The sequence below is a fragment of the Eubalaena glacialis genome, chromosome 7 (genome assembly GCF_028564815.1).
Source record: "Eubalaena glacialis isolate mEubGla1 chromosome 7, mEubGla1.1.hap2.+ XY, whole genome shotgun sequence".
NCBI lineage: Eukaryota > Metazoa > Chordata > Mammalia > Artiodactyla > Balaenidae > Eubalaena > Eubalaena glacialis.
In genome coordinates, this window is record NC_083722.1 from 107,860,163 (window position 1) to 107,873,290 (window position 13,128).

Genomic DNA, 13,128 nt, shown 5'->3' on the forward strand with positions numbered 1-13,128 from the left:
CTGAGAAATGGTATCTCAGAGGGGCAAATGTCAGAGCCATGACTGCACACAGCTGCTGTAAATAAGTGACCCTCCCCCCGCCCCCACTCGATGACTGGAAATACAGCACATTAATTTTCCTAAACTCAATCTGCAAAATGTTTACATGTCATTCACTATTGATGCCAATGCTGTTTTGCTGAATGCCTTGAAAATAAAATTTTTGTCATGATTTAAAATATTTCCCTTTAAAAATAATATACCAGTATTTAAAAATACCTGAGGTTCGTCAGTAGGGCTAGTTTAAGTATAGTTGGAGTAAACTGGGAATCAATTCAGTTAAGGCCAACTCCCACTACTAGACCTGTACTTCCTTCCCAGTATAATAAACACAGTATGCAATTATGAACCTGGGAACAAAGTTCCCCTAGTTGGAAGAAAAGCAAATATGTCTGCAAATCTCAAATGAGATTAACAACTGAGCATTAACTGCAGAAAAATAAGTGCCTCAGGACCAAACCTCAATATTTGGAAGAAGCCCTTGTGGTTGGGGAAAAGTGAACCAAGGCACAATCTTTCATCTCTAGAAGCTGAATGTGGATGGAACTGCATGTGTGCACTGTTGCAGGGTGGAGACCATGTGCTATTTATCATATTGTCCCCAGGACTTAGCAGAGGGCCTGGCACAAAATAAGCACTCAGTAAATGTTTGTGGAATGAAAGAATTCTGCATTATAGTTTATACAGTGTTTCTCCAGCTTTTGAAAATGCGGCCCCACAGTAAGAAATACATTTTACACCAACTCCTGGTACATACAAATACACACACACGCACACACATAACACAAAAGTTATGAAGCAACACTTTAGGGGAAGAATTCTGATAGTTTCTGTTCTCTTGTGTTCTGTATTATTTGACTTATAAAAAAATTTTGGTTATGACCCAGTAAACTGATTTCATAATCCACTAATAAATCAAGACCAGTAGTTTAAAAAATAGATTTATGCTATTTCTATTTCTATTGCTTAACTTCTTACATTTTTAGGCTTTACTAACTATAGATCACTTTTTAAAATGACAATTTTTATTGATGTATAGTTAGTTTACACTGTTGTGTTAGTTTCAAGTGTATAGCAAATTGATTCGGTTATACATTTATATATTCTTTTTCAGATTCTTTTCCATTATAGGGTATTACAAGATACTGAGTATAGTTCCCTGTGCTATACAGTAGGTCCTTGTTGTTTACCTATTTTATATATAGTAGAATATCGCTTTTTTTTTTAATCTGGAAGAAAGTTTAGAAAGTATTCAGATGAACTCTAAAATGTTGCACCAGTTATAAGCTCACTGTGGTGGGATTCCATTTAGTCAATATTGCTGAATTATGAGTATTTCTCCACGAAAAGCAGATTGGCCCTACCTCACGCCATACACAAAATTTAACTCAAAATAGATCATAGACCTAAATGTAAGAGCTAAACCTATAAATTTGTGGCTACCAGAGGTGGGAGGAGGGAGAATTAAAGGAGGGTGGTCAAAAGGTACAAACTTCTAGTTATAAAATAATTTAGTACTAAAGATGATGGATATTCACTAAACTTATTGTGATAATCATTTCATGATGCATGTAAGTCAAATCATTATACTGTACACCTTAAAGTTATATAGTGCCATATGTCAATTATATCTCAATAAAACTGGAAGAAAAATAATTTAGTACTAGAGATGTAATACACAACATGATAACTATAGTTAACACTGCTGTATGATATATAGGAAAGTCGTTAAGAGATTAAAGCCTAAGAGTTCTCATCACAAGGAGAAAAAATTTTTTTCTTTTCTTTTTATTGTATCTATAAGAGATGATGAATGTTAACTAAACGTATTGTGGTAATCATTTCACAATTTATGTAAATCAAACCATCATGCTGTACACTTTAAACTTATACAGTGATATATGTCAATTATTTCTCAATAAAAGTGGGGGGAAAAAACTCTGTCAAACTAAAAATCATTGGATTGTACATTTAAAATGTACGCTGGGGGCTTCCCTGGTGGCGCAGTGGTTGAGAATCTGCCTGCCAATGCAGGGGACACGGATTCGAGCCCCGGTCTGGGAAGATCCCACATGCCGCGGAGCAACTAGGCCCGTGAGCCACAATTGCTGAGCCTGCGCGTCTGGAGCCTGTGTTCCGCAACAAGAGAGGCCGCGATAGTGAGTGGCCCCCACTTGCCGCAACTGGAGAAAGCCCACGCACAGAAACGAAGACCCAACACAGCCAAAAATAAATAAATTAATTAATTTAAAAAAAAAAAACAACATTAAAAAAGTGTATAAAAAAATAAAATGTACGGTATTTAGGGACTTCCCTGGCTGCCAATGCAGGGGACACGGGTTTGAGCCCTGGTCTGGGAAAATACCACATGCCGTGGAGCAACCAAAGCCGTGCGTCACAACTACTGAGCCTGTGCTCTAGAGCCCGCGAGCCACAGCTACTGAGCCCACGCACCTAGAGCGCCAGCTCCGCAACAAGAGAAGCCACCGCAATGAGAACCTCACGCATTGCAAGGAAGAGTGGCCCCTGCTCACCACAACTAGAGAAAGCCCACGCGCAGCAATGAAGACCCAACGTGGCCATAAATAAATTTATTTTAGAAAAAAAAGAAGTGGGATGCATGCAGCACTTCTATGCTGGAGTGTAGAATGCTGAGCCGTGTCAATCTGACTACCTAAATGGCAGGCAAGGAAATGGCGTTTTTCAGTGACAAATAAAATGGTCCTCTTTGAAGTCCCTATTCAGCTGTGGCTCTTAACTTCCTACTTTATGGGACAGGTGGAGGGCATGAACCTATTGAATTAAGCTCTGAACCTTCTCCGAGGTGATAACCATCCTCATAATGTTTTACTTTAAACTGCAAACAAGGACCAGCTGCCCTAGAGGAAAAAGAACTAGCCATCCCCAACCAATTAAGACGCTAAAGGACTGGAGCAAGTAATCCTGGGCAAGTAATTGATAAGCTGCTTGAAATCACAGTTTTTATGCACCTTTGCTCCCCAAGGATGGCCAGGCCCAGAACAGGATGTTCAGTAAATGGGATTGGAAAAAGGTAAGGAAAGTAAGGCCTCAAGTCCAGAAGACTAGGGGGCTTTCTGGCTGGGCATCTATCAACCCCCTTTGGACGGGTCACGATAAAGGGAGCGGCAGGAAACGAAGCTGCCCAGAGTCCCCCTGGTCCATGCACGAGGAAGCTCGACCCCAAACTGCTCCTCAAACTCCAAACTTCAGATTCCCATGCCCCGCGTCCCGCCCCAGCCCCGCACCATGTGTCCGGGTCCCTCAGCGTAAAAAACACTGCTAAAGAAGTTTAAAAATTCTGTCAGAGGTTAATGAATACTTTAAATTTTTGCAATTAAAACTTTGACGCTTTAAGTGAATAATGAATACCAGTGGGAAGTACAAATGCGAAAGGGGGGGAGCAGAAAGTGTGCGGCGCCATTGGGTATGGGATAAAAACCAGGTGATCCTAAATATGCTCTTCTTTCTTTTTCTTTTTTTTTTTTTTTTTAAGAATGTCATCGAAAAGAACTTGAGGAAAAGAACAAAACAAAACAAAACACCCGCAGACCACTGTGCGAAGGCGAGACCCGCGGGTCTGGAGAGGGAGGGCAGCTCCGGAACTCCACACCTCGGCTCTCCCCGACGTGACCGTGGGCATCTTCCTGGGCTCCGGCCGGTCCCTCCTCAGGGAAAATGGGACCATTTCTTGGTCGCCTCCCAGCGGCGGCTGTGAGGAACAAGCGAGGCCGGGCGCAGAGTAGGCGCGCCAGGGAAGGTGGGCGCGGCGAGCAGGAGTCCTACTGTGCGCGAGGCGGCGGCGCCCCGGCCGCTCCCCTCCCCCTCAAACGCCCGCCCGCCCCGCGCCCCCGCCCCCGCCCCCGCCCGCCCCCGGCCCGGCCTGGCTCAGCCGCTGCAGGCGGGGCCGACCGCACTCGGAGCCCGCGCCGGAGCCGCCGCCTGGGGCGCTCGGTCGGCCACCGGGACACCGGAGCGGACCGCCAGGCCACCGCCGCAGGTCAGAGTCGGGCTGCCAGGGGCGCTCGGGGCAGCGGCGCCGGGCGAGGGCCCGTGGACGGAGGGGCTCGCTGAGGGGCGCGGGGCCCCGGAGGGACCCGCGCTGAGGCGCGCTCCGGGGGGCAGGGGCCGACGGGCTCTCGGACGGAGGGGCCCCGGGCGGACGGGTCGTGGTCCGAGGGCACCGGGGCTGACAGGTCCCGGCCGAGGGTCGCGCCCTGAGGAGACGTCCCGGCGCAGGGCTAGTACACAGGCGGCGGAGGGCACGGGCTGCGCGCGACGCGCGCGGGGGAGAGCGGCGGTCCGCACCGGCGACGCGAGACCGTGCGCCCCGCGCGGCCGGGACGGGCCCCTCGGCGCGCGCCTGCCCGGGGGTCTGAGAGAACCCGGGTCTCCGAGCCCCGGCGAAAGTGCGCAGGGTCCGAGAGCTGCTCCGGGGGTACTTCGTGGCCGGGCGCGGGATCCCGTGCGGGTGCGTCCCGCGGCGACGGAGTCCGCCTCCAGCACCCAGACAGTGACCACTGCGGGGTCGTGGTGACAGTTAAGCTAGGGGCGCACTTGGGGGTCACCCAGCCTCGGTGCCCTTAAGCACCTTGCTGGCGGTGAGCCGAGTGGAAGGGCCGGGGACGGGGCTGGCTTGCCCGGGGGCAGGGGATGGAGAGCGCGGCCCCCTCCCACCCCCGCAGTGGTCGGGAAGATGGCCTGCCGGCGCCGTGGCTCCTCCACGTGCCAGACTCGATTCCTGCTCTTCGGAGCCTGACTGGGGTAGGTGGAGGTAGGGCAGCTTAACCGAAGTCTCTGGTCCCTCCGTGTAAGGGGTGGAAAGTGGGTGTGTATTTGTGGTACTTTCTGTCTCGGTATTTGGGGAGGAGCCTGAGGTAAGGAGGCAGAAACTGGGAGTAACCTATCTGCTGGTTTTATATAAGGTCACTTGTTAGGTAAAGAAGGGGCCTTTACCTCTGCTGGTGATCAGAAGGCAGCGTTTCTAAATCCTTCTTAACTCCCATTGCTTAGGTGAGTCGGCTTACTGTAACTGCACTTTGTTGAAATGTGTTGGTGATGCGTCCAAAATTTGCAAGATGATGATGATCGTGGTGATGATATTATATCGTTATTATTTTGTTGTGCTGTTGTTTTACCGCGAGAATTTAATTCACTTGGGTCTGAGAATAATGGTTGGGAAAATAGTGTCAATTATTTTAGGAAGCATAAAGTAAAAAAAAAAAAAGTCTGTCATGAAGAAGCTGAAGTTTTCTTCTTTTCCTTTCAAAATTGGGGTAAATGTAAATGTAAAATTACTTTGTATAGATCATCGTCTGAAAACAAAACCAGGCAAGATGACTAACTGAGTTGTATGAAAAACTAGATTTTAAAGTACATTATTTTCATGTTAACTGTTTTTATCATTGATGAAACAAATTGTAACTGGAGTTACTGAGAGAGCAATGACTGACACCCTTTAGAAGGAGCTGGGCAGATCTTGGACAGATCCCAGGTATTCGGTGGCAGTCTTCTTGTTCATAGCTAAGTGATCAATCGCTGACTGAAAACAGGACTTCCTGATGGTCTACATGATTTAGAAAACCCTTTTGGAATAGAGACTGACATAGACACTCATTGCAGCTTCTTTCTAAAGAAATACCTTCCACTCCTATGTAAGTTCTGTAGAAAATACTCAGAGATGCTACCAGTTAGCTTTTGCAGTGATATTTCAAAAGATCTTTTTCAAGTTTGAAAACAATTTTTGTGTTGTCTGTTTTCAATCAGATTCACTCTGAAGTTAATACGGCACCATAGTATTCTTTAATATACAAAATTGTAAAATGAATGCTGTTAGCTAAAAAGTGAGGTTTGTTACAAAAGCATCCATTTTTGTCTTCATGTGTACTTCTCATCATTCTCCTTTATTTAAATTATAATGATATTTGACACTTCACTTGCCGATGATTATATCTTAAATTTAAAGATCTTGGAATCAATTAGTGACCGACTGCTCAATCTTTTGCAAGTCAGTGGAAGGGGGGAAAAACCTGGTGATTTAATTTTTAAATCAGAACTTTTTCATGTTTAAAAGTTTGTTTCTTGCTTTTATGATAACTGCTGTGAAAACATGGCATCAGTGAAGTTGAAAGTTTTGGAGAATTCCAGGCTAAGTTTTTTGGGCACTTTTTTTTCATTCTTTTAAGTTTAAAAGAATATAATTTCTTTTTTTAATTAAAACTAAAATATTCACCAGCGTCATATTCTTTATTAAACTTAGAATATGTTGAAAATATTTTTGCAATTGGCATTTTTAACAATTAAGTACACTATTTTCTTTGAAGGGACTAGTTTCCTTACTGTTCGTTTCTTTGTATATTTTTCAGAACTACATTTAAAAAACCATTAAATTGTAATTTTTTAAAAATCACAATATTAATTCCAAAATCCCTGTGAAATTAAGGTTGTATTGTCCCTGTGTATTAAAATTTATACAGGAAAAAAAGTATGACTTTAGGAGTATGCATTAGAAATAATACATTACTGATCACAGCTAATTGCTCTTAGTAAGTTATATGACTATAAACAAATGCTTATTTTTCTCTTCTGTAATTCTCTGAAAATAAGGATGTTTGCCACTAACCCTAGTTATCAAGTTCATTATGTATTTGAAAGCTGTGTGAGTGGCACAGCTGTGGAAACATACACAAGTATTAATAATACATTTCATTTAGTTTTCAAATTGTGAAATGGTTTTTAATAACGGGAGACTTTCATGAAAACAATATTAAAATAATACTTTACAAATGTTTTATATATCCTGGTCTATTACCTTCTCTTCTTTCATAGGATTTATATATGCCCAATGGGTAGGACAGAAGATGTTGGTCTTTCTAATTTGTGGATGTTCTGCTGAATTCACTGTCACTTGAACTTGGAAATATAATAATGCCATAAGGTGTGGCAAATATACCGGAAGAATTTTTTGGTCTCATAGGATTCCACTAAATAAATATCAGCTGTAGAGGATTTTTTTGAATCACTAATCAAGAAAACTTGTTATAAGTCACCAGTCTATAGGCGTAAACATATGCCCCCTGACACCTTCAAAATTGTTAAACTGAATTTCTAACTTGCTTTTCTCATTTTTCCTAACAGATCTCCTCATGAGGGTAGCTGACCTCTCTTAAGGCCCTGTCCCTTTCTCTCTTAAGGCCTAAAAGCAACAAAAAGGGCAGCGATTTAAAATGCTTATTACAAAGGTCCTTTGAAACCGATCTAATTTGACTCCACAAAAGTACAATAAGATCTGTAAATAACCACCTTGCTAGCTAGCATAGATAGCCCCAGTGTATCAACATTCAGTTAGCTTCATAGCTTTCTAGATAAAATTTTCAAATTGAAGATTATTTATAATCTTCCTCGGCTTTGTCGTTTACTATTTGTATTGTATCACAATACAGAGGTAGGCTTGGGGGAGTTATATGGCATATCTTTTGAAGCTTATTTAATAAAAATGTCATATTTTAATTTTTATTTACCTACAATACTTAAGTAAGTTCTTGAAAGGAAATCAGCTCAAATAAAATAGACCGTATTTTGGGGAAAACTTTTGGAGATGTTAAGACAACAGCTATCCCCAATAATAGTATATACTTAAATTATTTTTTTATTTTAAAAAACAGGTTTAATCTCCTTGAGCACCAAAATACAAAGAAACTATAAGGGACTAAAAATAACTGTGTGCATGTGCAGTCGGGGCAAATTGTGTCCAACAAGATATAAAAAGACCAAAAAGACCAACTGCCACTTCTCAAGAGCCAGGAGCAAAAACAGGGTACTGCGTGTGCCCCCTGGACACAATACCACCAAAGAGGTGGGCAAACTACCTAAGCCACCCCTCCAGCCTGACCCCTGGACCCGCCCCTACCCTCTCCCCATATAAGGAACCAGCTTGGCCCCCCTGGGGGGTGGTGAGCAAGGGAAACTGTTACTTGTTCTCACTCCCCCTTGCTGCAGCAGGGGCCCCAATAAAGCCTTGCCTGAAAAAAAAAAAAAAAAAAAAACAGGTTTATATATTCTTCATATTTTTCTTCAACAGTCAATGCACACCTATGTTTTAATAACAATGTGAATGTTTACATTTTTAACCATTTTAATTATTATAGTGAGGCAATCACTTATCCATTCTAAATCTCCATTTCCTTATCAATGAAATGGGAAAAGTATTGCAATTATTGTTCTATGCTCTTTTTTTTTGTATGATTTTAAGACTTTATCAGCAAACCTGTGTATCTTAAATGATATGACCTTGGCCCTGAATTTAATTGAGCTAATACTTTTCCAACTATTAATAGTTTACCCTAGTATTAATTTTGAGATTATTGTTAAGAATGAACTGAAGATAATGCTTGCCATGGGGTGATCAATTTATAAAATGTTTCTGAAATGAGAAATTTCATCATTATTCAGCTTAAAACCGTATTTCCTATTCTCTGGTGACTTCGGACAAAAATCAGCCTAGGAATTATTTTTGTTTTACTGATAATATCTCTGTGAGTCCTGCGTAGACACAGTGTGTATCCTTTCGTGTTGGTTTCTATGTCTAATGCGTTTAGAAGGTGCAGGCTGTGCTTTTATTTGATAAAGTTCTATTCTTTACATATTTTTATGGTGCACCCTGTGAATACTTAATGTGTGTTTGTTTTCTAGTGAGGCCTATGATCCTTCAGATCAAAAGACATTTTAGTATCACAGCTTAAAGACTAAATAGTGACTGTGCTTGTCATAAAACTTGGGGCTCTTTCTAAGAAGCTGCAGCCAAAAAATAGACTTTTAGTGGCTTGAAAAGTGAATTTGCCTCCTAGGAACCCAACAGTTTACTAGTAGGGACTCACTGGAAAAGCATATAATTAACTGTGCATCATCCAAATAATAAATTTTAAATTCTCCTTATGGATTGTTAAATAATCCATTTTATTGTCTCCTTTGCAAGCAAGTAAAGGCCTTGGTTCCAGGCCTGAACCTCCCACCCTGTTCCCTGAGTATGCAGCTACAGAGCCCAAGTGGGGACCTAACTAAAAGGATGAGGGGGCAGAGGGCAAAGAAAGGCTTAGGCCAGTGCCTGTAGATGAGTGTTCCATGTTTTCGGTGGCTTCCCCTATGCGGGTGGGGAGTGGGGAGCAGCCCTAATTTCCGCTCTCTTCACGGTCTAGTTTGGCTTTCTCAGAGCCATTGCTATACCTTCAGCTATTCCAGTGACCAGGCCATTCTCAACTTGAAAATCTTTGGAGGGACGGGGTGCAATGAGGTTCTTTTCTCTACTGTGACTTCTCAGATGTAAAGGAAAGAAATGAAGTCATCAATTCATGTACCATGAATCATTTACAATAGAGATTTAAAACCTTACAGGGAGGATTTACACTCAATCCTGTAATAGTTTAGTTCAATTTGCTTCAGTGTCTTGTTGAAGAAACATTTTTCTTCCACTTCACTGGTTTTTAGAAAATAAATTCATTGCTAGTTTTAACTGAATTTTTAAGGAGCACTTTAATTTGTGGACTCATCTAGGAGAATTGTAATATGTGGATAAGCCTCTCTGAGACAGATTTCCTGACCTTCTGGGAAGAGTTCAGACTAGTGCAGACCTGGGGTGAGAAGTCTGCACAGTTTACCACAGATAAGGAGAAGGTAGATAGGAGGGAGAAAAGTAGGGAAATACCGAGTGGGAGTGTAAGAGATCTGCGTGTGCTCACTTCCCACACGCGGCGGGTTGCACAGTAACTGTACAGACACCTGAATGAAAGGGTTGGTTTCTAAGAATTTACCCTGCCCCTCGGTGACATCATAGACTTTTAGGACAGCTTTAAATTCTAAAGTTGCCACTTAGCACTGTTTCTCTCTTGGGCTCTATAAGTTGCTTCAGGAGAGAATCTGGGAAAGTGAATGGAAAGAGGATATTCTTATCCTGCATGTTTAAGGAGTAACTATTCCTTTACAGTGAAGGCGATGGGGAGACATACCTATCAGAATGCCAGAGGCAACCATGAGGTGCTGGAAAGAACTCCTTAACCTTGACCCCACCCCACTGGCCGTCATTTTGCCGCCAACACCGTCTGTGTCCTTTGAAAGTTTGGAGTCCACTTGCAAAATGCCAATATTTCCAGCAGGGTTAATTCTTTAAGACATCCTCAGCAAAAATTTGAAAGGTTAGTTCCTGGTGTGCTTGCTACCTGCAAGCAAGGCTTTTAAGGAATAGCAAACACACTTGGAATTTGAAAGAGGGGATCAGGAGAAGGAAAAATAAAATTAAAGTGATTCATGTCCCCAATTCTCCATAAACCAACCTTCATGAAACCAAATATGAAAATAGCCACTTGAAATAGCTGTGATAGGAAGAGATATGTTCTCCCACACATGAATTTGTTTTTCTCTTAAAAATCAACACACGAGAATTCCCTGGCAGTCCAGTAGTTAGAACTTAGTGCTTCCACTGCTAAGGGCCCAGGTTCGATCCCTGGCTGGGGAACTAAAATCCCACAAGCTGTGTGGTGCGGCAAAAAAAAAAATCAACATGCATCATAATTCTTCCTTGAACCATTTTTTTCCTTCAGAAAAACAAATTGTCATTCCTAAATGTCAGTTTATCCAAGAAATCTTATCAAATTTAAGGCCAGGAGTTAGTAGTTGGTTAATGTAATTAGATATCTGAATATTACCTCTTGCTATGTCTTTTCTCTGTGACGTTAAACAAATTATGTAATCTCTTCATGAGTTAGTTCTTCCAGACTTTTAAAGTAGCTTTCTAATAGATTGAAATGAGAGGAGTCTTTCAATCATGTCATAAACAATATGCCAAAGACATATAAATAATGCCTAATACTTTGGCAGATCCACAGATCACAAAATTTTATACCTACTTTATTTTGCCTTTTTTTTTTTTTTTTGCCAAAAATAGTTATGGGAAGCCAACGTGTATCTGATAGAAATAGAAGCTTAGCAGCCACCTCAAAAGCAAGTTCATTAATTCTGTGAATCAGCTGATAGGCAGTGTTTAACAAGTATATGCCACCCTCATGGGTATGACTAAGCATATTGCTTACTTGTCATTCACGTTTCCACAGTGTTACTGAAGTCTGAATCTAAATCAGAGAATCCCCAAGTCTTACTGTACTCAGTGTTGTTCTTTTCTGTCAGTTGATAATTACCTGGGTTTTGTAAACAAGGTTTTGATTGTGTATGGACAAGTACTTATAGAAAATCTTTCTCTTTTTTATATGGTGGATGGAGTTATGAAAGAGAACAAACACATGAATGGTATATATATAAATGAAGAAGATACTGTAACAAATTATTTGCATATGTTAATAAAATCCAGAAGAGTGAAGAAAACACTCAGGCATTTGCCATTGTAGGATTACTACATGTTTTCCTAAAGCGTTTGGAACTGATTAGAAATACCCTGGTTTTATTTAAAGGCAATATAATATATTTTTAAACTTGGTTTTCAACAAGGTCCAAGTTTGTTGACTTTTAGGACTAGAGCAGTGCAATGTCTACAAAAACATAGATTATTAATTTCTTGAAGCAGGTACTAACTGGTTTTATTCCTTTTTGTATCTCCAGCACATAGCATGGTACTTATTAGGTACTTAATACATGATTTTAAAAGAATAAAGAAATAATCTAAAGTGTGGTCCTTGGACCAGCAGCCTCAGCATCATCTGGGAACTTGGTAGAAATGCAAGTTCTCGGGCCCCACCCCAGACCTACTGAATCAGAAACTCTGGGGATGGGGCCCGGTAATCTGTCTTTTAACAAGCCCTTCAGGGGATTCTCATATGTACTGTTGGGAAACCTCTCACTCCAGATGATCCCTGCGTCCCATCTGAGAGCCTAGAGCCCGATGCTCTGCGCAGTTAATTTGGATTATTTTTAGTAGGCCTTACTTTTGCCTATAGGTAAGTCCCTTGCCGTATTATCCTATTGGTAGAATCTCTTGAGGTCATCCTGTAAAATTACCTCTGTTGGTTTGGCATTTTATTACTTAGAGAAGCTCAGTCTTGTTTTCAATAAGCTTGTGTCAGTAGAGGCTCCCCGGCTCCCGTCTTAGTCCAAGCATCACTGGTTCCTCTTACCTTAGAATGGTTGCCAGGAATCCTGAGTCTCCAAGTTCAAAGACTGGATTTTATAAAATCTCTGAGGATGATATGACCCTAGAGGACCCACATTAAACAGACTTACAAGATATGGATTTGTAAACTTCAGTTCCAGTTTAATAACAGTAGAAACTGTGCCAGTCCTAGTGATTGTTGATGATAGTTTTTTTTAAATCCTAAAATTCTATAATTCAGGAATTGAAGAAACTTGTACTCTTATGTGTAGCTGATGTCAGTGTCACTTAGTTCTGCCTGCTAAAAAAGCAATTGGGCAATATATTGCACCCTCTGCTGCTATACCCTCACTTCTGAGATTTTTTTCCAAAGAAATGTAGGATATAGGACAAGCCACATACACAAAGACCTTCATACAAACATTGTTATAGGAACCAATATTTGGAAATAACTATTCAACAGCAGGGGAATGGTTAAGTAGATTATGGTGTAATCACTAGGTGGAATGTTATGTAATTATCAATGACAAATTAGAAAACTAGAGCAAACCTGAAAAATATTTTTTAGAAAGTAACATAAAGAATGTATGTGCACCATTGATTGTAACCTTATATAAACATGTATATATGAGGTCTGGAAGGGACTATACAAAAATTATGATAGTTATATTAAAATAGTGAGGTATGGAGGGCTTTTTGTTTTTATATTTTTCTCTCTTCCAAAGTTTAACCAGTAATATAAAATTACGTCTATAATTAAAAGCCTACATTTATTGCTTTTTTTTTTAGTATGTCTATGACGCTGATCAGTAAAGATCAAGCAAAAAGTAAATTAAACATTGAGAACCCGTCTAGCTTTTTTATTCCTTTAAAGCCATCGACGATAATGTGAGACACTACATGAATTCATTGCTGTTATACCCAGTTTTATTTCATACATAATTTTATTTCATATATTGGGCTTGTCTGTACTCTGCTGG

The 13,128-nt window shown here is 41.0% G+C and overlaps 1 protein-coding gene across 4 annotated transcripts in view; it reads left to right on the top strand.

The window, feature by feature from the left end:
- The first annotated feature begins 3,779 nt into the window (after positions 1–3,779).
- Positions 3,780–13,128, top strand: part of PPARG (peroxisome proliferator activated receptor gamma) — a 128,028-nt gene continuing 118,679 nt past the window's right edge. The window contains exon 1 of one of the 4 annotated variants that reach the window (XM_061197280.1): positions 3,780–3,817. The gene's annotated coding sequence lies outside the window, so the exon portion shown is untranslated. Of the gene's footprint in view, positions 3,818–3,970; positions 4,058–4,744; positions 4,822–4,974; positions 5,071–13,128 lie in introns of those variants that run through there. The other 3 variants (XM_061197281.1, XM_061197282.1, XM_061197283.1) reach the window with 3 other exon arrangements.